Source organism: Ciconia boyciana, chromosome 1 (assembly GCF_034638445.1).
Source record: "Ciconia boyciana chromosome 1, ASM3463844v1, whole genome shotgun sequence".
Lineage (NCBI taxonomy): Eukaryota > Metazoa > Chordata > Aves > Ciconiiformes > Ciconiidae > Ciconia > Ciconia boyciana.
Window position 1 is genome coordinate 74,593,050 of NC_132934.1, and position 23,665 is coordinate 74,616,714.

Below are 23,665 nucleotides of genomic sequence, written 5' to 3' on the forward strand. Positions count from 1 at the left end.
TCATTTCCAAATTCTGTTTGATACTGTTAAGTTCTTTGTTTCTTTTTCCAGTTAAGGTGCAGTTGTGTGACCAGATAAGGCATTTTTGGTCTTTGCAAAGGAGAGGTAGATGCAATGAATCCTGTGAATTTAGCATCACTAGATAAACCAGTGGACATAACCAAGTGGAGTTTGTGCCCAGTTTAACTAAGGATAATTTTTGCCAGAGCAGTGTAAACAAGACTGCCATTATGCATGGAAATAGTCTGCTTCAGCATCCTTTTTTAATGCTTTTAAAACTGAATCCACCCCAAGGAAAAAAAGGGCTATAAAGATTAACTTTTTGTAGTTTGTACAGGCAACAGGCAAATCATATAGATTGTCCGAAACATAGACCAATAAAATCTAACATCAGACTGTTATTATCTTTATTTATATTGTACCCAGAGCATGATTTATTTTTATAGAGACAGAAAAAAGAAACATTCCTGCCCCAGAATGCTTAGCTTATGACCCTGTTCCTGCAAAATAATCTGGTTGATTGGAACCTAATGCTGATGGTAGCAAGAGGGAGGGAAGGAGAGGTCACTGACTATAACTCCTTCTGCACACAGCTTTTTGTAGGATTGGAGTTTGATGACACAAAATAAGAAATATTATAGCAAAAGGTAAAATCTTTCTGACATCTCAAGTCTGAATTACTGCAGTAGATTGTGTGTGTATCTATACACTAAGTCGTGTCAGAAGTGGAAGCTTGCATTGCTTATTAATATTGCTAGCCAGAAATAAAACAAAATATCTGTGCTTCAGACCCTCCTCTATGTTGATTTTCAAATTGAATTTAAAGTGTGTGTTTCATCTCTGAAACTGTAAGTGAAACTTCCCTCTTTTTCATTCTTTTCATTTTAAGCTGCTGCAGTTGTAATCAGGAGAGTTGCTCAGGTTTGGGTCCATCTGTGTTCAAAGTCAGTAGCATTCGCTGAGGTTAGTATCTAGCTGCCTCAGATCTGTGGGTCTCCAGAAGACAACTGTATACAAATGCAGAGCTTAGTGGATTTAGGACTCTGTAGGAGAGAGTTAGTTTCTTGTATAATTTTCAGTTAAATCTGTGGGGTTTTTTATGGTATAGGACAGCAGTCTGAATAGTAAAATTTCTGTTGATTATAGGTCTGTTGGAACAGTAAGAGAACATTTTGGCTTTCTGTTATATAGGAAGGAAGTTAGCATAAACGTGGTCACTAACACATAATGTCATGTCAATCACAATGTCACTTTTGGGGTGGGGATTCAAGGGTGAGGACTGGTCAGACTAAATGTTTATAAAGTGTATGTCCAGAGGTAGGCTAGTAACTTTAGGTTTAACTTTATGGTTAATGGAAATAAATAGGGAATAGCAGAGTGTGATCCATTTTGTCCTAACATAGCTTCTAAGTAGGTCAGAGAAATCACACCCTAGAAGTGCCTATTTTACTTCATAGGTTACAACTGGAGCTTAGGGTGATAAGCTCAGCTGTTGATCCCTATAGTTTAGAAATCTGTAGTTAGATAACTTCAACCAGAAGAGCCTTGAGTGAGAGGTAATTGCCTGGCCAGAGAATTTGTTTTTTTGTAAATAAGTGTTTGCTATATAGTGTCTAGCTCTGTTGGGAATATAAAGCATTCTGCGTCTCGGAGCTCAAAACACTCAACTCACTTGAGTTTGTCTCCTGCATCTGGCTGATGTTAGTGTGAGTCCATGGTATATTCTTTGCTTTTATAAATACAAAATCTGCAAGTACCCTTTTCTTATTATTCTTAAATTTTTATTGTCTTGACACAGACAGTAATGCACATAGAGTATGAGGGAGAGCAGATTGATCATTCATGATAGTTACATATATAAGACTTGTTTAAAGTCTTTTTAAACCAATTTGATAAATACTATTGGAAAACAGTTTTCAGGATTTTATATATCTACAAGCAGAATTGAAAATAGAGTGATTCAATTCTGCAAAGAATACATCTGTGGTAGATGATGTACTTTTCCTGTTTGCTTGTGGCCAGTGTAAACTTAGCTTTTGGGCAGAGACCATAGCTTCAGTTTTGAAGCTGTCAACATGAGTATTGGGTAATATATTGACACAGGGCCACAGTGAATTCCCTAGTTTTCCATGTGGATAAACTAATTTGACTGAAATCTCAAGTTTCTACTTAGGGCTTGTATCTTTATTTTGCCCTGTAAAATACCACAAACAGTTGTTGGACTCCATACTTGTAATTTCATAAATATTAACAAAAATGGCAAGTTTTCAGTTTACTAGATGAAATTAGACTGTATTCCCAGCTTCCCAGTTGTTGATTTATCATTGGCGATTCACTTCTCTTGTCTGTGCCTTAATTTATACGCTGGTACAATGGAAATTATACTTGTCCTTCATCCATGATGGTCTATGGTCTATTAGTGTTTCCAAACTCATGGAGATTCTTGAATGCCATACAGTGAGATTGGGGTTCAGTTCACCAAAGTTTAGGCACATAAAAGTTAGGTGTCTGGGCTCTCTTCACAATTTATGGAAAAAGATAACCACCCTCCTAGGACAACCTTTCCAGTCTTAAAATAAGCCTCTAAGACAAGAAAGATGAATTACCCTCTGAAAGTGCTTGTCTATTGACTATAGAGGGAGCCTTGATGACTAGTTTAGACTAGATGTCTAATTTGGGGCTAAAATTAGGTGAGAGTAGTCCCATTCACGGTACATGGTGGAGTTAAAGAAATAACACACATTCCTGTATAAATATTCTCTTGTATTTTTGTAGAAGTAGCCATGTTCAAGCTCTTTTTGTGTTTGTGTATGTGTGTGTGTGCATGAGAATATGCTAGCAGATTTCTTTTTTAGCCAGCACTGATGGTATTTAGTGGGGTTTTAAGAACTGGATAGTCCCTAAAAGCAAACTTTTTGTTGTATATCCAGCCAGCAATGTTAAGTTCAAATAATAAATTTTACACTTACATGTACAGTTTGAAGTGTGTTGGTTAGCAACATGAATTGGAGAACAGAAGCAATCCAACATGCCTTTAAAAAGCTATTTTGAGAAGATTCTCTTGATACTGAAAAATGGCATTGATTCCAGTGGTTTTCCCCATTTTAAATTTAGGGAATTACTTCTTGATTACTATTAGAAACTTTTGTGCTTAATAAAGCATTTGTCATTCTTACTATAAGCTGCAACAAATGTCAAATTTCATTATTAAATTTAGTTCATTAAAGAGAACACAGTATATATAACCTGTTGTGTCTGAAAGATTTGATTTAGCCTTGCTCGGTCATTTTTATAGCAGTACTGGCAAGTTCAAATGCCATGCATAGGCTTAGTAGATAGACGTAGCAATATATTAGTTAAGAAACTGTAGTTAAGTTCCAGTCTTATTCTGTAGGAACTTGTCTGCTGTGCTTGTTTTAATTCTATTTATGTCCTCATCTATGTTTAATCCAGAAAGTGGGTATATATACATGAGCGCAGTTTCATTTTGGCACCGTATTTGGTATATTGTGTGCTGTGACTTGCATCATGCCTGCAGGCCATAGGAAAACGACACAAATTAAATGTGAAATAGAGAGGAGACATAATTTAAAACTTGCATGTTCTAGAGATGCAGTATGGCATACGAGAGTTGCAACATATTGCAAAAAATTCACCCTATTTCCCCAAAAAGAACATGTTTTCAGCTGTGCAGGGTGCTGGAGACATAGGCAGCTTTCTTAGCTGTTCGCTCGAAATAGCTGTCACTGCATTTTATTTGAGGTAGTATCATGACCACTGCTACACATGCTCTGTTGTCTTTTCGTTCCTGTCTAACTACACAGGTCAGTGTTCTCTGTCCTCTTCTGTGATTCTGTAATTATATTTATTTTACATAGACATGTGAGTTCCCTTTTCCCTTTTACATATGTTGTTTTGCTTCATGCTGAGAAAACTCCACAGCCTGACAGGGCGCACTTTTTTTTTTTTTTTTTTTTTTTTTTAAGCACTCCAAATTCTATCCAGCTTTAAACTCTTATGTTTATAACCCTGAATATCTCTAAAATGTCTTTACCTAAAACACTTTATGGTTTTATTACCAGGTTTATGCCAGTAATAATATTCACATCAGCTTTCTTAGGGATAATCTTTAAGCAGAACCTAGCAAGAAAGGCTTTGAAAACTATCATTCCCAGGAACGCAAATCTCAGAACATGAAACATCGGTTTAATCGCCCTCTCTGACAACTTAACACGACAGATTGAAAAATACAAGCCGATATGGAAGTGGGATCAATGGATTATCAAAGTCCTAAACATCTTCTCTTGGGGGGGGGTGCTTTGGGGTCCATTGGCATGCGTAAGACATGAAGTTTGCATAGCTTACCGCAGATCCGATGCTGTCTGACTGGCAGGGAAGTTGAGAGGGAGAGAGAGAGATTTACATGAGGGAACTCAGGGGGCTTTGTCACGGCAATTGTATGAAGTGATATACAGTGCAAATCGACTCGAGCATGTCCCTGGATAGCAGGCGGTTTACAGCCTCTTCGAGCAGAGATTACTGCTTTATCTTGTCATACTAAATTAACGTGGCAGCACACTGTTAAACAGTGGTGACCTCTTCATCTGTGGAAATTGCTGCCTAGAGGAGAGATGGTATTTAAGACTCTCTTTCTCTCTCTCTCTTTCCCTCCTCCCCACTTTCTCTCCCTCTCCCCCTCCCTCTTTCCCTCTCTCTATCTTGTCTTTTTTTTTTCTGTAGGGCCCTGAGGCATTTTTGGGTTAGGTTGTAACATTAAAGACAAAAAGAAAGAAAGAAGGGGGGAAGGGAGAGGCTTTTAACATCAAGGTGACAACAGCTATGTGTTAATTGGGCCTTTGTTGTTTGATTAATAGCCACTTTGGTGTAGAATATTAAGACAGTTGTTTGGACAACTTTCTAAAAATGACATGTCCTTTCAGTAAACTGGGATTAAGCAATGTTCTCCGGTCTGCACATTTTAACTCCTTATTGTTATTGCATTTAGTCCTGAGTTTACTGTTATTCAGGAGCAAGCGTGCCGTCCGGCTCTTCTGGCACCGTCCTCCGCTGGCATACATTGACATAGCTCTCTCCAGTGGCACTCGAGTGAGCTGCTCACTTGCTGGTATTACTGAGGGTCAAGGTGATGAAGATACCACTGAAATGTAGTTCGTCTCTTGTGTTAGACTGTATCAGAGGATTTTTAGAATTAAATAATGATCCTAGCAATACAGCTAAGCGGGAAGAGGACCATAGCCGTTTCATTGGGCTGGCAGTGTGATACAGAAGAAGGGGAAAAATAAATCTCGCGTTCCCATCTTTTTCAGTAAACTGAGGCAAGGAAGGAGAGAATGACATCTCTTCCTTAGACCAGGTTTTCTGTTCTTGATTTCTCTGTTTGCTATGCAGTGATTCATTGTGGGTCCAATCCAAAGCTCTTTGAAGTCAACATAAAGACTGCTTTGTCTTTAATAGGCTTTGGATCAAGGCCCACCTGACCTTAGGCAAATTATTGCAAATCAGTGTTATGAAGTGCTTTGAAATTTGCAAGCATACATGTCCAAAGGACTAATTTTTACTATAATTTTTTATAAGCAGTTGGAAGGCCAGGTGAAGTCAGGTTTGCCAGCCCAGCATTGGAGATAGCCCTATGTGCTGAAAATGGTAACATTATGGCTGCATGTTTGGGTGAAGGAATCCTTCCCTACCTCTTCCTTTGATGAATCTTTTAGTCTTTAGCAGATTCTGTTCCTACGTTATTTAGTTTATCAGTTGACAAGAGAAAACACTTTTATGTCAAAAACTCAGCACTGACTCTGGGATGCCATAGGTCTTTCGCTACTTCAGTCATATGAAGAAGGTTATGGAAATTTAATGATCTGAGATGGAAAAGGACTTTAAGATCATCTAGCTTGGATTTTTCCTTGCTGTAGACAATTGTTCCTTACTGTGAATTTCTTGAGCTGCCACCTACACAGATTCATGCAAAATTCTGTGCATTTTGTATTGTACATTTTGTATGTAACGTTTTCAGAGGCAAGCTTTTATTCACTTCTCTGAGATGCCAGCAAAGCTTATTTTTGCAGTAGAATATTTGCCATTTGAGATGCAATGTATCTGTGAACACCGATGTTATCATTGTTTTCTTTGGATGAATTTTGAAGGCCATTGAGCTAAGCACTTACACTAGAGATATGGAAAGGACTGACTTCTGGATTTATTATTTTTAGAAATCAATGCATTTGATAATTTATGTACAGCTTACAGAGGCCGCGTACGTGGCTCATGAATCAATCGGCAGCCAGCAAAAATGAAAGCTAATGAGCTCATTTCAATAGCAAGTTGCTCATTAGCAGGTAGGCTCACTGATCTTTCAGGTTTTCCAGTTCAAAGTCACATGGTCTTTCCATGTTCTTGGAAGAAGTAGTTTCCTTGAAAAGAACAAAACAGAAAAAGAAAGCATGGCAATGTTTTGAACATTTTCTCATTGCTTTGACATCTACATTTACGGTAAATGCTTGATATTGGGCTAGAGGGGCGATCACCTAATGGTCTGCAGGGCTAAGTCTGTGCCCATCACTATAGTACCAGCAACTTTCAGTAGCTGGAATTGAATTTACTAGTGAATTTACAAGATGTATGGGAAGAGGAGTATGGAAGCCTCTTCTCTACTTCTGCATAGAAATCGATATATTCCCAGCACAGCACTTTTCCCAGCACAGCATTTTCAGCCCAGGTTTTCTCCAGCTCAAGTCAGATGTGGGATGCTAGAAACTGCATTACTGTGCAGAGCTAGGCAGTATGTGCTTCCCCCTGTTCACCATTGACACCGTGGCCCATCCTGGTTAGATAACACCAGGCCTATGTCCTCCTGTCTCCTAGTAATAGTTATTTGATGCCTTGTTTGAAACACTTCGGTGATTCCAGTAGGACTTTTGTAGGGTGTACGCAAAAACTAGCTCATTTGGCCCAGGCATTATCCTTCTTGGTAGAGATACCAAGAGCTGAAGAAACCTGGCAATTAACCTCCCCCTGGGAAGCACTCTAAGGGACAGTAGTAAGAAGTATTGTGGATTTTATTTGCTAGGGCTCATAGACCAGCCTGAGAGAAGGTTTTTAGCTTTGTGCATTAGTAGAGTACATTGGTGTCCAGTGCTACCATTATTTTTTTTCCTTTTAGTAAAGAAGCAAATTAATTATTAATCTTTTTGAAAAGCAAACCTACTGCTTTAATTACCAAACCTTTCATAGAAAATTCTTGAACCCTTATGTTATTTATATACGTAAGTATATACGTAAAAATATGTAGGTGTATATATATGCAAACACACATACTTTAACTATCTCCTATAGACATGAGAAATATACTGCTCCTAATCAGACTGGAAAAAAACAGATTCTTGACAGAGTTGCCTGAGGCCCCTGCAAAAGAGGGACTCTTGAAACATATTTTTAAAATAATTTAAAAAAAGACAGATTTTCCAAATCTCAGGAATAGATTTTCAACTGCCTGATTTGGCTTGAAATGAGTTGGCTGAATCAGTTTCTTTTTCTTTTAAGTAAGTCTATAAAGCTTTGATGAATCTGGCTCATTGTTTAGCACTTATCTCATGAGTAAAGCTTGAGAGGTTTGGCTTGAAACTTACCAAATCACATCTTTGGAAAATGGCCCAAGCCTATTGATTTATTTGGAGGAAAAAAAAAATCCAAAGCAAAACACAACCAAAAAACCCTGATCCAGCTTAGTGAGTAAGTCCCTTACAGATCTATAGAGCCCCTACTGAATGAGCCCATCTATTTCTCAATGTATGTGAGCCCTGCACTTTATGGAATTGTAGGGCTGAGAGGGATTGCGAGAGGTCATCCAGTCCCAGCTTCAATCCAGGGATCAGCTGTACCAATGTCATTTCTATCAGATAATAGTCTAACTTCCTAAAGTTACTCCGTGCAGGAGACTCACAACCTACCAGTCTGTCTGTCCCAGGGTATTGCTGTCTTTACCATTAGAAAGTTATTCCTAATGTGTAACTCAAATCTTTTCTGCTTCCGTTTTAACTCATTAATTCTTGTCCTAGCCACTGCAGCAAGAGAAATGTAGTTCCTCTTTTCAGCAAATCTTTTTGTATTTGCAGACTGATATCACATCCCTTCTTCTCAACTTGTCTTTCAGTATGTGGAGTTCTTGTCTCCTCCATATTTTTCTAGACATTTTTTACTGTATTTTGGTTCCCGGACACTAGTAGTAGTGGAAACATTTACATTTTAACAGCTATGTCTCCTGCTTAACAACAGATGTGTTTCCATTAATGACAATGCTGTCTGCAGCAGGTGCATCTGAGATGCTACTGAAAAACTAATTCCAAGTATAAACAGACTCAGGGTGGCTCAGTCATGGTTTCATAAATGGTGCTGAGTAGTTTTGTTCAATTAACTTGCAGTTAAATCCTCTCTGGTACTAGTCTATCTAGTTAGCTGTGGTTAAATTTTCTAATGGAAGGAGGGCTTTGTATGTCTTTTGCTTAGTTCACTGTCAGAAGACAAGTTTTGGGGCTGCTTAGCTTTGCAGAGCTCTGACTGCATAGCTGTGGAATAGCAAAATGGATTATAGTGCCTCTTGCATATCAAAAGAATTGCCGGTGAAGTCTGACTACAGGATCTTTTCTTACAAGGAGGAGGAAGAAGAAACACTGGGGCTCGGGTCCTAGAGTGAGTTTCCAAGACAAGGAGTTGGCAGGGAGGAAATCTTTTAAATTTAAGACATTTGATCTGGAAGTCAATGGGAAAAAATAAACATCAGACCTTATGATATCAATTATCTGAGTCACGTTTAGAAAGTACTCAGTCCTCTGAACATAATTATTTTCATATGTACAAGATAGAGCATGCAACAGATTTAAAATCAAAATCCATTTCCTTTTATGATCTTTAAGGAATCCACTGTTTGTACAAGCTGAAACAAGGTAACTGATATAATGAGGGTTGTGCTTTTCTGTATTTTATGGATTTAATAAATCCTCTGTTAAAAGGAGTTATCAGGTCAATCTTCCCACTTTATTAGAAGAAATTAGTAGAAATTGACCTTGATAGCAGTCAACAGTTCTCTTTTTACTGTGTTTTGGGCTACTTGATAAGAGAGAAGCCACATTCCCCTTAAAGCGATTCTTTCTCCCTTGTCTCTCTATTTTTACATTTTGAGATTTTGTCTTGTGACCACCAGAAAGAAGGTATACATATGAGCCATCTGGAAATCAGAGCTGTTTGTGCTCATGGAACTTGATGCATTTTTACAAAGCAGTGAAATAAGTACTGATCTTAAAGGGAGAGTGAAGACTAGGAATTTGTTAATCTGCTGCACACCACTGCTTTTTTTGGAGCTCTGCTGGGGTAACTACAATGCCAGTAGTGAATACTTAGTGATTTCTTCCCATCTGTGTATCTGAGAGAGGCTGGAGATCAGTCTAGGGTACAGTGGAACAAACAGGTGTGCTTTACTGCCAAAGGAAAACCAGTATGCAAGACAAGATGGCAATGAGGGGTGAAATTTCCAGCTGATCATGAGTAATCTTCATGTGGTGAAGCCCTTTTCTTTCCACTCTCCCTCCTGACACTTTTTGGTGGAAGATTTGGAGCAAACTCCCCCTTCTTTGGAAGTGCAGAGTGCTACTGCAGTCAAAAAGTCAAAGTAATTGATGGCAGATGACAGCTGCTGATGAACAGCTCAGCCTCACACTTCAGTGAAGAATTTGGGTAGAATTTCACAACATAAGGATATTATAGAAATCTTCCAGAATTCACAAAATTTGCAGACCACATGGTTATAAACCACCATAGGTCCTGTAATAAAGCAAATAAAGTTTATACGGTGGTAGGAAGATGATGGTCAGCTCACCAAATAGGAATACTGTGAACAGGCATGGTCCTTGTGCTGAAACTAAAAGCACAAGATAGTAGGTATGATCAAACGTGTCGGAACTCTTCTGAATTTTCTGATTGTGTTTCTGAGGAAAAGGTTTGAAGATGCCTATAAATACAAGATATTAGCGTATATTATTTCCAAGAAAGAAGATGGAAATTAAAAAAGAACAAAAAAGCTCTGAGATTTTGTCAAAACCAATGTGAATTAAGGGACAGTCCTTTAAAATGGATGGCTGTGTTACAAAACTGACTGGAGGACTTGCCCCAGGAATTGTGGTAGGAAGTAGCTCTTCATCACTGGCAAAGGATCAGTTTGTTCTGTTACAGCCTCGTTTTTCGCTTCCAGATTTATCAGTTGTCTGTCAGGTACTCTTTTGAACTGTTTTGATGAATAATTGTACTTGTGAAGGTTAATGGAGTGTCAGTCCCTTATTTACTCTCAAGTCAAATGTGGTGCATGCTAGTCAGAAGTGTAGCTCATGCTTCATGACCAGCTGACCTTAACGCTTTAAAGTGTGGTTATAGTCAGATAAATGACTGTAAAAATGACTTTAAAGGGTCCCATGTTTTCTGTCTTGCTGTGGCTTTAGAGGTCAAATTTAGTTGCATAAAAATATGATATTTTTATTAATTGCCTGTAATGCTAACTTAACCTGGGGTTTGAAAATAAAGCTGTGTCCTTTTTGCCTCACATCATCCCTAGTAATAAACATTTTGCAAATGGTACTTAACTGACTATTTTGTTGATGATATGTCTGCAAAGCAGAGTCCAGTTCCTTCTTTTGTAGCTGTATTGACTCTTCAGTACTAATGGCTGTTAAAAAAATTTAGTCAATAAAGCAAGCGGATAGACATGACTCAGAAAATACATGGGGAGCACATAAGTTGAATAAAAATGACATTTTAAAGCCACTGTTCTGCTTATACCCATACATTGTTGGAGGTTCACCTGTTGCAGAAGCAGAACACAAATGCTTGCATTTTAACTTCTACTAATCTGTGCCAATCTAAAATTAATGCAACCCTTGTAGTCACAAGAATGGCTAGCAATTTCCAAAGATGTTTGTTACTGTCTATTTTCCATTTATTTTCATTAGTATCTTTACTGGATATTGTAAGAGAGTGTTTCTTTTCATCAGTGCTTAAGCGAAAGAGTAAAACCTAAGACAGACTACTAGTTCTTTTGAGAAATTTTCACAGTTAATTCTGGTCATATTTTATGAACTGTACACTGTGCATAAGCTGACCTTTCTCGTACTAAGACTCATTCTGTTACTTCCAAGGAACAAAGTTCTACTTTTTATTTAAGTGAATAATAGCTGTGATGAAAATTAATAAACTTGCACACAAAGGCTTAACGTATAACGTGTTCTGGAAGTGAGATTTCCAGAACAGTTTAGTCTTCTGAGCAAGTGATCCCATTTTCACTGAAAATAACCTGTGGAGGTAAATGCAATTTGCTGATGGAGATCTTCTGAAACTCTTGCTAATCATTCAATATTCTGGCCAGCTTCTTTAGAGAATAAATATGGGCTGAAATCAGGAGAATCAGGCTTATAATTAATATCTTAATGGAAAAATGCTTACAAAAGGATGTTGTTGAGACAGTCCTCAGAAATCCTCCGTTTAGTCACTGCAAATGTAACTGTGCATCCCTGTTCTGTTCTATGGGCATTCCTAATCCCAGATTTTCTCCTTTGAAGATGATGTTTTGGCTGATTTGGGTACCTGTGATTTATATATCATCTAATCTTTTCACATTACCAACTCCTTGTCTGATAACAGTATCTTGATTTGTATAGGCTTGAGGTGAATTTGAACCTACAATGTAAAGACTTCCTTATTTTATGAATCTGCTTCCTAAATAATCAAGGAAAACTGATAAAGTTGTGTAAAACTGGGTTGAGAGACAGGCCAGCTGGCAGAGTATGTATGTGCTCCTTCCAAATAATTTAATTTTTCTTTAACATAAGGCATGGATGGAAGGAGGAAAGTACCTTGCATTTCTACGAATGACACAAACATGCTTCCCAATTAATATGTGATACTGATGAAAGAAACAAAATGGTAATATTATAACTATTGCTAATATTAATAGCCATGTACTACTAAATGTACTACATTTACTACTCAAGAAAGCAGTCAGTGGTCAGGTATATCGGAAGTTGCAGCATAGTGTCATTGTAACATCTTCTTTCGGCCCTCTATTTTTAAAAGTTTCTTTGAAACTTAAGTTATGAGACACTATGTAATGTTTGAGTAACAGAAATGTAATGCCAAAATGTATTGAGAAGAGCTTTATATAAATGTGTAAGTGCAATTTCCAGTACTGTCAAAGATACTGTAAGGAAGATGAGATGCCTTTCAGATGGACTGGTCTTACATGTCAGAAACTAGCTTTTGCCTGTACAGTACAAATAAGCTCTCAGAGTAGTTTCTGTTTATAATATCATTTGCATGTGATTTTCACTCTTACTTCACATAATTCAATTTATTCAGGCAATTTATTTTTCAAATATGTACTCTCCACACACTTGTACATCTGAAGATTAAAAAACTTAAATCAGGAAATTTTATGTAAGTCTTTTGAGTATGTTTAAATATGTATACTGTAAGTGTAGACACTCATAGACCAGAATAGAAGTGAGGAAGAAAAATAGGAGAACCCTCTAAAATGTACTGTAATCTTTTTAATGTGTATGAATACATATATATATATAAAAAAGGATGAAGTGTGACTCTTATAACCAAATACCTTGTCTTTGTGTTCACCCCCGTCTGTACTCAAGGTCTCCAGGTGCTCAATAGGAGCTTTTTAATTATTTTTCCCTGTTTGATGTTGCTAAGTATAATGAATGGATTGCAGAGAACTTTTTGTTAGAAACCTTCTGTACATCAGCTCAGTGCTGGTAGGCACAGTGATACTTGGCTGGATCTCGTCCTGAGACTCACCCTTGATAAATTTAAGGTCAGAAAAAGACAGATTTTGTAAAACCATGCCCTATTAGTCAACCAATGCTTCCTCATCACAAAGTAGGCTTACATTCTTTCCAGCCAAAGTGGAGAAAATTGTGTCTTTCTTATTTGGGTTGGGCAATTCTGTGGGTTTTTCAGCATCACTTCACGATGACTGAAAACTACAGGGAATACTCAGAAATCAGTGATTCAAAGAGGAGCTTGGAGAAGAAAGGCTAATTCCAGCAAAAGTTATTCATCCTCTGCTGATGGTGGGTAGTTGCCTATGACTGTAGAAGAATAGATATTCTTTGGGATTTTTTGTTTGTTTGTGAACATGACATACAACTTTGCACAACATTAATTATTAAGGAAAATATATAGTGGTCTTAATCAGCTACAGGAATATGATTTATTTAAAAAAATGGCATAAGAGAATGAGAATGAACTGCCTTAAAGCTGGTAAAGATCATTTGTATTACTCAGAATAATTTAGGTAAGTGATGAGAAAGGGGAGGAAAATGAGCATTTCTGTACAGTTTGCTTACTGTGTAATTCTTAATCAGGAGTGTCACAACATCCCTTGATATCATCTTATCACAAAGGTCTCTTCGTCGTAGGCAATGTATACTACTGACTGCAGTTTAAAGGAACAGAAGAAAGAATAACTGATCTGCAGAGTGAGAACAACTGTAAATCTGTCATACATTAGAATTTATTGGGTTTTTTGCATCACTCAACCACAGTCTGAACTGGCTCCTGTGTGCAGCGTCTATGTGCATTTTAGATCTTGTTTAAGCTTTGCTTGAATGAGCTTTAGAATGGGACTTAAATGATAAAATGGCGTCATGCTGCTCCCCTGAGCAGAACATAATGTTACCATTTGAGGTGTACTAAGACGAAGAAGAGTGAACAGAGAATTGGTTCCCAGGAACCCTTGGATGCTGAATGTGCTCTGCCATTACCTTGCTTTGGAACCTGGCAAGTCAGTTCATGTCATTTCCTAATTTGCCCTATATGCAATATCACAAAGGGATTTTGTGTCAAAAATTAACAAATTTTTGAGTAGCTCTAATACATACTACATTTATGTATCAATGTTATGTGGAATGACTTTCATCATATTAATTTTTATTAATTATTCTGATATATTTGGCATTCTCTGATCAAACACCATCCTCTGTTTGAAGTGCATAAGATCCAAATAAGATTGATCCCTATTCTGTAAACATCTTCTGTGGAACTGACTTTCTGTGAATGTATTTATTCTGTGTTGATAAACACAGAATATATATATTTCCTTTTTTTTTTATTGTTATTTCCTGTGCAGAACTTCCAGAAGATTGCTTTCAGAAAAAGAAATAAAGTGATATTAATCTCTATGGAGGCAAAGATGATTTTGACAGTTACCATCCTGTAAGTCTAGTTGTAATCTTTTGAAAAGCAAGAGAACAAATACACGGTAAAAGTAAATAAATAGATGTGAAATGAAAAGGCTCATGAACAATATAAAACATATATAAAGCAGAACATGATTATTTTAAAAGTGTAGTGGATTTAGCCACACACCTACCCTTCATGAAGGATATGTGCAAGATTCCTCATATTAAATGTGTGGGCTAAGATCTTCAAAAGTATAAAGAACAAATTCCAAAAGGGTTGATTAGTGGAACTTGCATGGATTTCAGTCCATAAGTATGCATGTGTTGCAAGGTGCTTTCTTCATACAGTCTTTCATGCATCTCATTTGAATGTTCCAGGTAAAGTAACTATAAAAAAAGAAAAATGGTAATACATTAAGTTGTTGAGAGGAGGGTAGAATACAATATGATTGTTGTATATTGTTGTACAATATGATTTTATTTAACTAGTAGAAAGGGGCAGATATACTGAATGTCAGAAAAAGATGGGTACCTTCTTTGAAAAGCCACAGTGGCAGAGATCGTTAGAGGAATTCCTTCAGTAGAAATTAGGAAAAAATTCCTAGGGCAATATACTCTGCACAGGTGGCCTTCATTATAGTACCTTTTTGCTTACCCTGGCCTGTCAGAGCCTCCTAGTTATGTCGCAACATCTAGCTCTTGCGTTATTCCGAGGTGGCTGGAAAAAAAGGTGGACTGAAAGGAATATGTTTATGGTAGTACTTTGCCTGCTGTAAGCTGTCTAGTTCTTGGTACAGGTTTCATAGGACAGTGAGCGCCTGTAGCAACATTTTAGAAATATGGATAAATAAATATGTTGTTATAGAAGTTAGAACAAGTGAATTACAATACACTCATTAAAGTTGCCAGTGGTGCACCAGGCAGAAGAGAGCCGTAGTATCAAAGGAATCAAGGGGAGACTGCATGGCAGGAAATAATCAAATGTAAAATTACAAACTGATACAGCTGGATAAAGTAATCCGAAACACAGATAATCAATGGGAGTAAGGCACTTGGAAAACAGTAATGCTGAAAAAGGTTTAGGTGTGTTGAAACAAATTAGACAGGAGCTTGTCATGCAGCAAGGCAGCAAAAAAAGGCGGTAACAAGGAGGTAATTGTCCCTCTCCTCATAACTCTGCTGAGATTAGATGTGAAATAATGTGTTCAATTCTGGCCACATTAGAGAAGTCAGCAAATTGGAGGGATTTCAGATGCAAGCAACAAATTATTAAAGAGTTGTAGGAGCTGATTTGTGAGGGAAGACTGAAAGAGGAAAGGCTAAATATGGGCCAGTAATAACAAAGTAAATATATGCTAACTGTCCAAGAAGATGTGGATGGTACAAGCTCTAACATGGAAAAGGAATAGTCCAGAGCGCTGGAAGAAGCAGCTGTATAAGAAGAGTTCTGGGCTGAAAGGAAGCAAATATGAGGCAATGTTTCAGAGCCGTGAGGTTTGGGTTTGGGGTTTTGGGGGTTTTGTTTTGTTTTGTTTTGTTTTTTAATTGTGTAGAATATTCGTAGGGAGAATGGGAAACTTCACTGTCTGTCTTGGACATTTTACTAGCCCAAATGAAGCAACAAGGGACCACAGCAGAGGGCTGAGCGTACTGTTTTGTTACGTACCTGCTTGAGGTACTTGGCAGAATCGCGCTGCCTCAGTACGAACACAAGCACAGGCCCTTACGGGTGCGGGATATTTTCCTTTCTTTTGTTCCCCAGTTTGTAGAGTTGCTCTCTCCAGACAAGATATCCTCCAAATTGTCCTCAACACAGAGGACGCAGTTTTGACCACATCGTACGTGGCTTGTCTTTACTGTCCTCTCAGACACCCAGACAAAGGCATGAGGTGAAGTATATCTGTCTGGTACGATTTTTTTGTAGGCTACCAGAGAACAGATGAGGTGATCTTACATCCCTTTCCCGTCTGAAAACTGTGGTGAATCGTAATGTGAAAGCTGGGTAGCTGGGAACAGCCCTGGAGCCATTGCTAGCCTTTGGCATTCCTTTTATTATATCACTAAATTCTGTTCACGTGGTCCTCTCCTCTTCTCTCTAGGAGTTAGCACAGACAATGGGTTTGTTTCATAGTAAGAAAGCTGGTGATGAAACTGTTTTTTGACACTTAACTAAGTTTTATAACACAATACCGGAGTTGTTGTATGGTTAGTAAGCTTGTATTTTTACAAAGATAATAGTTTTATACCGCATGATTTCCAAACTAATAGAAGGATTTAATGTATGTTGAAGACTCTACCAAGCTGTTTTGATAAGTAGTCTTATTTTTTGTTTAGCAAGGTCTTAAGGGTGATCTTTAGTCCCCCAAGGAGGAGATCATAAAAGTCTTAAAAGTGCGTTTGCAGAGTTTTATTTATTATTTTTAAGCATGAAGATTACTAGCATGAAGATAACAAGGCTGTTATAGTACAACATGTTCTTTGTTTTTGCAGGTTATAGCTAACATATTAGTTCTCAAAATGCCAGTTTTGTTTGTCAAGTATTTTGAGAGCAAATAGATGTAATCCTATATTACATTCTTAAAATGAGTTCTGCTGGAGAAAGAAGCAGTAGGAGAGATCTGGTCCGAGGATGGGCGTCAGGAATTATGTCACTAACCACATTTACCCAATAAAAAGTAGTTGTTACTATTTTACTATATTTAATATCTGTATTCTGTAGAAAGATTTGCAATTTAGTTTTATATATGGGGGAACGCTTCATTGCAAGAAATGGGACAAAGAGGTGGGCTAAAAATAAAACCAAAATCTGTAGCACAAAATAAAATAAATAAAAAAAACCTGTTAGATATCCAATATAAAAAGGTTCTAAAATTTCACTCACAGGGTTTTCCTCATATACTTTTTACTACAAACAGATCCACAGTTTGTGTATAATTCTTTGATTTGTAATAAATCAAGTAGAAATGGTGGGATAAGCAGTAAGAAATACTAAACTTGTGCTGTATGTTTGGGGATGGGCTGGAATGCAGAATAGCCAGAGGAGAAAAAATGTTTGTCTTAAAGCATCGGTTATCAGATTGTGCTCTGTACTATAGATGGTCTGATAATGGTCTGTTGAAGAAGTGCAGAGAGTCAGACAGTCACACTGTGCTGGTTCCAACTCTTTATTTTCAGGGACTTATAATGAAATCAGTGGGAATTAAATTAATATATATTACTGTGCATTTTCAAAAATCACTAAGCACCTCCTTATATCTTTAGATACTTTAAATCCTTGAAAAATCTGCTCCTATGTTCTGTAAATCACAGAGGGTAAAGTTAGGAATCAATGCAAAATAGATTATAAGTTATTTCTTTTGTGTGAACGCAACTGAACAGTTTCTTACAACTCATCTCCAAACCTTAGAAGTGCTTGAAATTTTCTCTTGCTTGTGCAGTTATGGACACAGTCTGAGTGTCATGGTATTTGGAAAAAATCAAAGTACATTTCAGTGTTACTGTCAGATATTGTGGGGTGGCGCTTGATATATGGGAGAGTTCCCAATTTCCGTTTTCAGATGATTGGGCTGTAGTGCACCACAGAGTAATGTAAGAGCTGACTATTTATTGCATCAATAAAAATGAAAATACAACCGCCATGAGGTGGTCCAATAATCTCTAGGCTTTTTACATCAATTATATAAAATGTCCTAAGCTGCAGGAAATATTTATTTGTGTCTCAGCTTTACATATGGAGGAAAAAGGTAGAAGAAAGGAAAGTGTCTGGTGTATCAGTGTTCATAGAGCAGATGGTCTTCTTTTTGAGCTTCGAATCATTTTCAACCAGGTTCATAGATGTCAAACACTGGAAATACCTGTTAGTCTTCCCATTGAAACCTCTGCCAGTATATCTTCTGCTTCATCAAAAACAGGTCATTAATTAGACACAGCAGTTGATGTCAAATAAATACAACCTGAAGGACAAGAGATAGTAATGATTGCCAAAAAAAAAAAAGGCAGTACCAAGCAAAGTATTAACATTTTAGAGGGAGAGCTAGATATGATCAGGATTCTGTAAATCTGATAATTGGTATATACTTCCAGAACATGGGTTATGGAGTCCCAAATACATCATCTCAGCAAAGCCAAAGCAAGATTTGACTTGAATCTATTTTGCTTGACTGTAGCATGATCACAGTAAAAAGAAAAAAATGCACATCTCTATTTACTGTCTTTAGTTCACCTAATTCAGGTAAAATTCTTACTTCTCTGCCATGATGACCTCTTCAGCTGACTCTTCAGATCCATTCATCAACTTCTTCACTCTCCATTATATTTCAGTTCCTCATCATCATTAAAACCACAGTCCTAGAAAAAACAATCTATATAAGAATAGCTGTCAGTTTGCATGAATCTAATTGTAGAACCATAGCCTATGGATGTATATCTTTCTAAGTTCATTTGTGACACCCTTCGACATCTCTTTTATCCCTCCTTGGGTTATGTGTTCTTGTCAGTTCTTACTTCCTAACTGTGTATTTATCCTCTTCCACTTTTTTCCCCCTCTATGCCCTTTTACATAGTCTCCCTTTTTCTCACTATATCCTCCACTGTTTCTTTTAAATCTCCTTGGGATCATTGCTTTCCACCACTGATGAACAACTTTGTTCCGTGAAGGAAACCTATAGACAAAAGACCTATTTAAATGTAAGACAGAAGCAAAGAAATTCTAATGTGTAAAAAGAACAGTGGCCACTGGGAAGCCTTGTGGAATATGTATTTTGTCTTCCTGAAGGTGCCAGGTTGACAGCCACCATAAACCATACAGGTTTATGGTAATATCTGCCCTACAGCCCCTATGACATAGAATGTAGAAGGAATTTTCCAAATCAATTAAGTGATTTGAAGATACAGTTCCCATTGAAAGCTGATGGCACTTACGCTCCTACAGTTAATTACATTAATTAAGGCAAAGATTGTAAATGGAAGGTTAAGAAAAAAATAAAAGATCATTCTTGATTTGTGAATATTATGTGTATGTTTTGTTTCTTTTAAACCTTCAGAAATATTGGAAATGTCAAGTTTGGTTTTTCTCATAATTGCTGGTGGACCTCCTGGGAGCTTTGGGAGTGTTTTTATAGCTTTCAGATTTTCACTTGAAGTATCTATGCTGTTGAATCTTAAACATAGATATTCATTTCCTAAAAGTTTATTAAGTAAAATAAATAGCAAACAGTACTAAACTGCTTAAGAATCATTTGTCTTCAGACGTGTGAAGTATTCTGTTTTCTGATTATCTCTTACGTCATACTGTTACCAGCTTCCTGGTCACTATGGAGACTATAAAATAGATAGGCCTACATGTCTAATGTAGAAAGCAGAGCAAAAAAATTTGCTTTCGTATCTTCTTTACACATTCTAAAAGAGCAAAGTATGGGCAAAATTCCAGCTTTGGAAAAAAAGAACCTGTTAGGTTGCTTTTCGGATCACAGGCTTCTTAAAATCAGGCAGTTATATCAGTGCTTGTTTTAAAGATACAAGTATTTTATTCCAGGTGTTTTTGGCTGCAAAGCCAGAAGCTTGATTCTCATAATATTTTTTTTTGCTGCAGATGCGGCCTCCTTGCATACCATATGGTGGTAATTAACAGTTTCAGACTTAGTTCTGAGTTTTCTTCTGCTTCGATTATTGGTTGGTTTGGGACAAAATTCTAATGTCACAGAAGCCGAGTTTTCTGTCTAGAGTGTAATTGCAGATAGGAATAACGTGCGTCTCTAGATGAGGAAGAAGATGATGAGATCTCCTTAGAGCACTAAGAGATATTTTGGAAATCTCACCAAGTACAACCTGTTTCTTTTCATTAAGTGTTTCACTGTCCCTCTATAGAACTGAAATAGGCCTCAGTTGGACCCTGGAAATGGAGAGAGACAATTTGAAAGATACAGCTGGAATGAATAGTTTCTTTTAACAGCAAAGTATTTGCGCTTTTTATGAGAGCAAGGGTAACATTGTGTAATCTTTAAAAAAGATATTGCTCAGTGAGGATAAGTCCATTGTCCAGTGACATGACTTTTCCTGTCAATCACAAAGGTGACAAGGGGGCTAGATTAAGTAAAGCTTGCCCAAGATTAACAAAGGAAGATTATTGACCTCATCCTGAAAGGGCAGAAGCCTGTTTTATCATTAAACCTTGGAAGAGGTATTTCCTCCATAGGTGGAAAGCTGTTTGGCAATATAGAGGCAACTTTCTTGTAAATGAACAAGTCTACCTGTGGATTCTAGCTTGGAACAGAAGCAGAAGACGTGAAACGTGGGCCAGTCGGGGGTTTTTTTGTTGCTGTTGTTGTGGGGGGAAAGAAGGGCCCTAGGGTGTTTGATTCGGCAGGATCTGTGTAGGTCCTTGTCTGCCTTTCCGAAGTGGGAAAAGCAAGCAGCAGCAGCATCAGGTGTTGGTGAGTACAACCCCAGCTCCGAGTTCGATGAAATGTTGTGCCAGCAGGCATTAGCAGAGCAATTCGCAATGCAAATGAACAATAGAGCCCCATCCATGAAGCAGCTGCTAACTGCATAAAACTGTTACCAGGATTAACAGTGCCAGAGGCTGGAATGTAATCAAACTTGAACAGGTGAAATGGTTACGCAGCTGAGGGAGACTGTTCTCCAGTAAAAGACTGTCTGTTTTTCCACTGTTTTGGTGACTGAGAGATAGGTCTGTTGTGTGGCTTGATGGACTTCATTTTAAAATGTCAGTAGTAGATATTTAGGTTCTTTAATACCACGCTTCACAGGGGTGTTGCTTTTCTCTCAGTTAACTGAAAAAAGCCATGTGAATTTGTCCTTTCAAGAAAGGAACCTGCTAAATCTCACTTGTTGGGAGGGAACTTCCTTCTCAGGGGATTAATTTAGAACTGTTGCTGACATCTCTCTTTCTTGCCATTAAGGACTTCTCTGAGTGTTTTCAGGGGGATAGTTAAACTCTCATACATAGTATCAGAGGATTTTCTTTGCTAAAAGATTTTTAGCTTTATACAACCATTGACATGAGTAGGCTTTATGTGGAAGTATCCTTTCTTTTTATGTGGTTGAAGTAAAAATCCAGAACCACTGAAAGTTCTTTTTCACTTTCCCCAGCAATGACATAAGAAAGAGCAAAATAAAACAGAGGGACATAAAGTGAAAGCCAAGATAATAGTTGAGCGTTTCAGGTTGTTGTTCTGAATGACAGAATAAAAAGATCATGGACAAGTGGGGAAGGCAGATTCTCGAGCTGGTGTGCTAAAGGATACATGTAGAACTGTCATCAACAGCAGTAGCTGATGTGTGCCCTCATCCGCTGGTTCGGAAAGGAGAGGATTCCTCTTAGATTGCAAATCACGCAATGAATGTGTGATTGCTACAGATCTTTTTGAATGAATAATTCACTGGTGTACCATAATTTAGCCCACTGAGATGTGATTGCAGCTGTTCCCCTACTGTATATGTGTTTTGATTAAGTGGAGCGTATCTTAAACCCCACAAGTGTATAAATAGCCCATGTATGTGATATGCAAACACTGCTTACATGCACACATAACAAGAGCAGTCTAAGGAAACATTTTGTTTTGGGGATGATTACTTAGATGTATATTTTAATATATAATTTATCTTTTAAAAAAATCTGTGTAGAACACTTCTGGTTGCTTTTTTGTCCAGCTACAAAGTCTTCTTAACTGTGGTACCATATAAATGCTTTCAGCCAACATTGTAGTATCAGGGTGTCTCTGTGTTATTGATGAGTTTATCATTGCAAGACCTTTCCAACATAAGAAATTACTTCTTTTGTGCCTGTTTTACAGATAGGAAACTGAAATGCAGAAACAAAAGTGACTTTTTCCATGGTTACACAGAACATGTAAAAGAACAAGGAATTAAGGATCCAGAGTCATTTCATGATGCTTTACTCACAAACTACTCTCTTGTCCTCTCCCCCTCACACGTCCTTTCCCCAGAAAGAGAGGCAGGGAAATTTTAGTAGTTTTGAAAATACTTGTGGGTTCCATTTGAATGCCAAGCAATTTGTGATTTTGAAAATAACCTTGTATTACCTTACATATTATGCAATCTTGTTATGCTGCTTCTCTTATAACAAACTTGTCGTATACTCAGAATATATTTGTACATATAAAAACACTTGCCTGTACCCAAAATGTACATGGAAGCAGTAATGATGATTCCTGAGGTTTAGGCAGCTGTTACGAGTACTTTGTGTCTGTGGCCAATGTGTGGCATACACAGAAACACAGGTGAGTGTCTTTGGGGCCTACTTCGAATAAAAAAAAGAAAGTAGTTCCTGGTAAAATTAGAAATTATACTGTTCCTGTACATAATTGATGGTATAGGTAGATTTAAGAACTGTAACTAATGTTGGTATTTATTTGGCTTATCTGTCTTCAAAGTGTGAATAAGAAAGCAGCTTTCAAGATATTTCCTCTTTTGGCCTTGTCTGTAGGAAAAAAAATACCACTTGGTGGAAACAGGTTTGAATGTTAGATAAAATCTGAACTGATGCTGAAGTTAACTATTTTGCTCATCTAGACCAGTGTTCAAAACCAGTTTATTCAGGTCTGTGTATGTGAAAAAAACTACATTTGGCTCCAGCTCATTTTTGAAGTCCAGTGTTGGCAACTAGTAATTTTCCAGGTGCAGAACAAAAATGGAGGGAGTTGCAAGAAAAAAAAAGGAGCATTTCTGTTGACTAGAGTCGGAAGATTTTTTAGGGCTTGGTCAAAAGCTCATTGACGTCAGTAGAAAGTCTCTCATTAACATCACTGGGTTTGGCTTTTGGGGCATATGATGGCCCAGATTGTAATCTCAGTTAAATCCGATTCTGTTAGGGAATTTATTCACTAGTATAACGCATTCAAGCTGCTCAAAACTGTTTGCACTAAAAGTTTTCTTAACCAAAGGTAATCTTTTTGCCAAAACGAAGTAGTCTGTGAAAAAAAACCATCAAACATTCTTTACCTCATATCGTCCGTGTTGCTTTATTCAAATTCTAGCGAGATCATTTTCAGCAATTTACGTTCTATTTATGAAAAGACACATTTTTTTCTGAAATATTGGAGTTTATTAAACCAGAGACACCAACAATTCCTCAGGAAAAAAAAGATAAAATTATAACACAAATCACTAAAAATAGTTTATGTGTTGCTTTCATACCCTGTAAAATGAAAACAATTTAAAAATTAAGACTTTTTCAACGAAGTCTGTAACTCAGATCACTAGATGGTCCAGTGACTTTTTTAGAAATAATATTCATTAAACATCTGGAATACAAAAATGTAAGGAAATAGGATAATGAAAAAGAAAAAAAAAAACTCTGGAGAATCTGATGAAAATAAAAACTGTTCATGTTTGCGGCATTATATTATGCAGTGTATGTACTCTGCAGCAAG

General features: G+C 37.2%; 1 protein-coding gene across 31 annotated transcripts in view; it reads left to right on the forward strand.

The window, feature by feature from the left end:
• SOX5 (SRY-box transcription factor 5) overlaps positions 1–23,665 on the forward strand; it is a 721,637-nt gene that overhangs the window by 471,453 nt on the left and 226,519 nt on the right. The window lies entirely within an intron of this gene.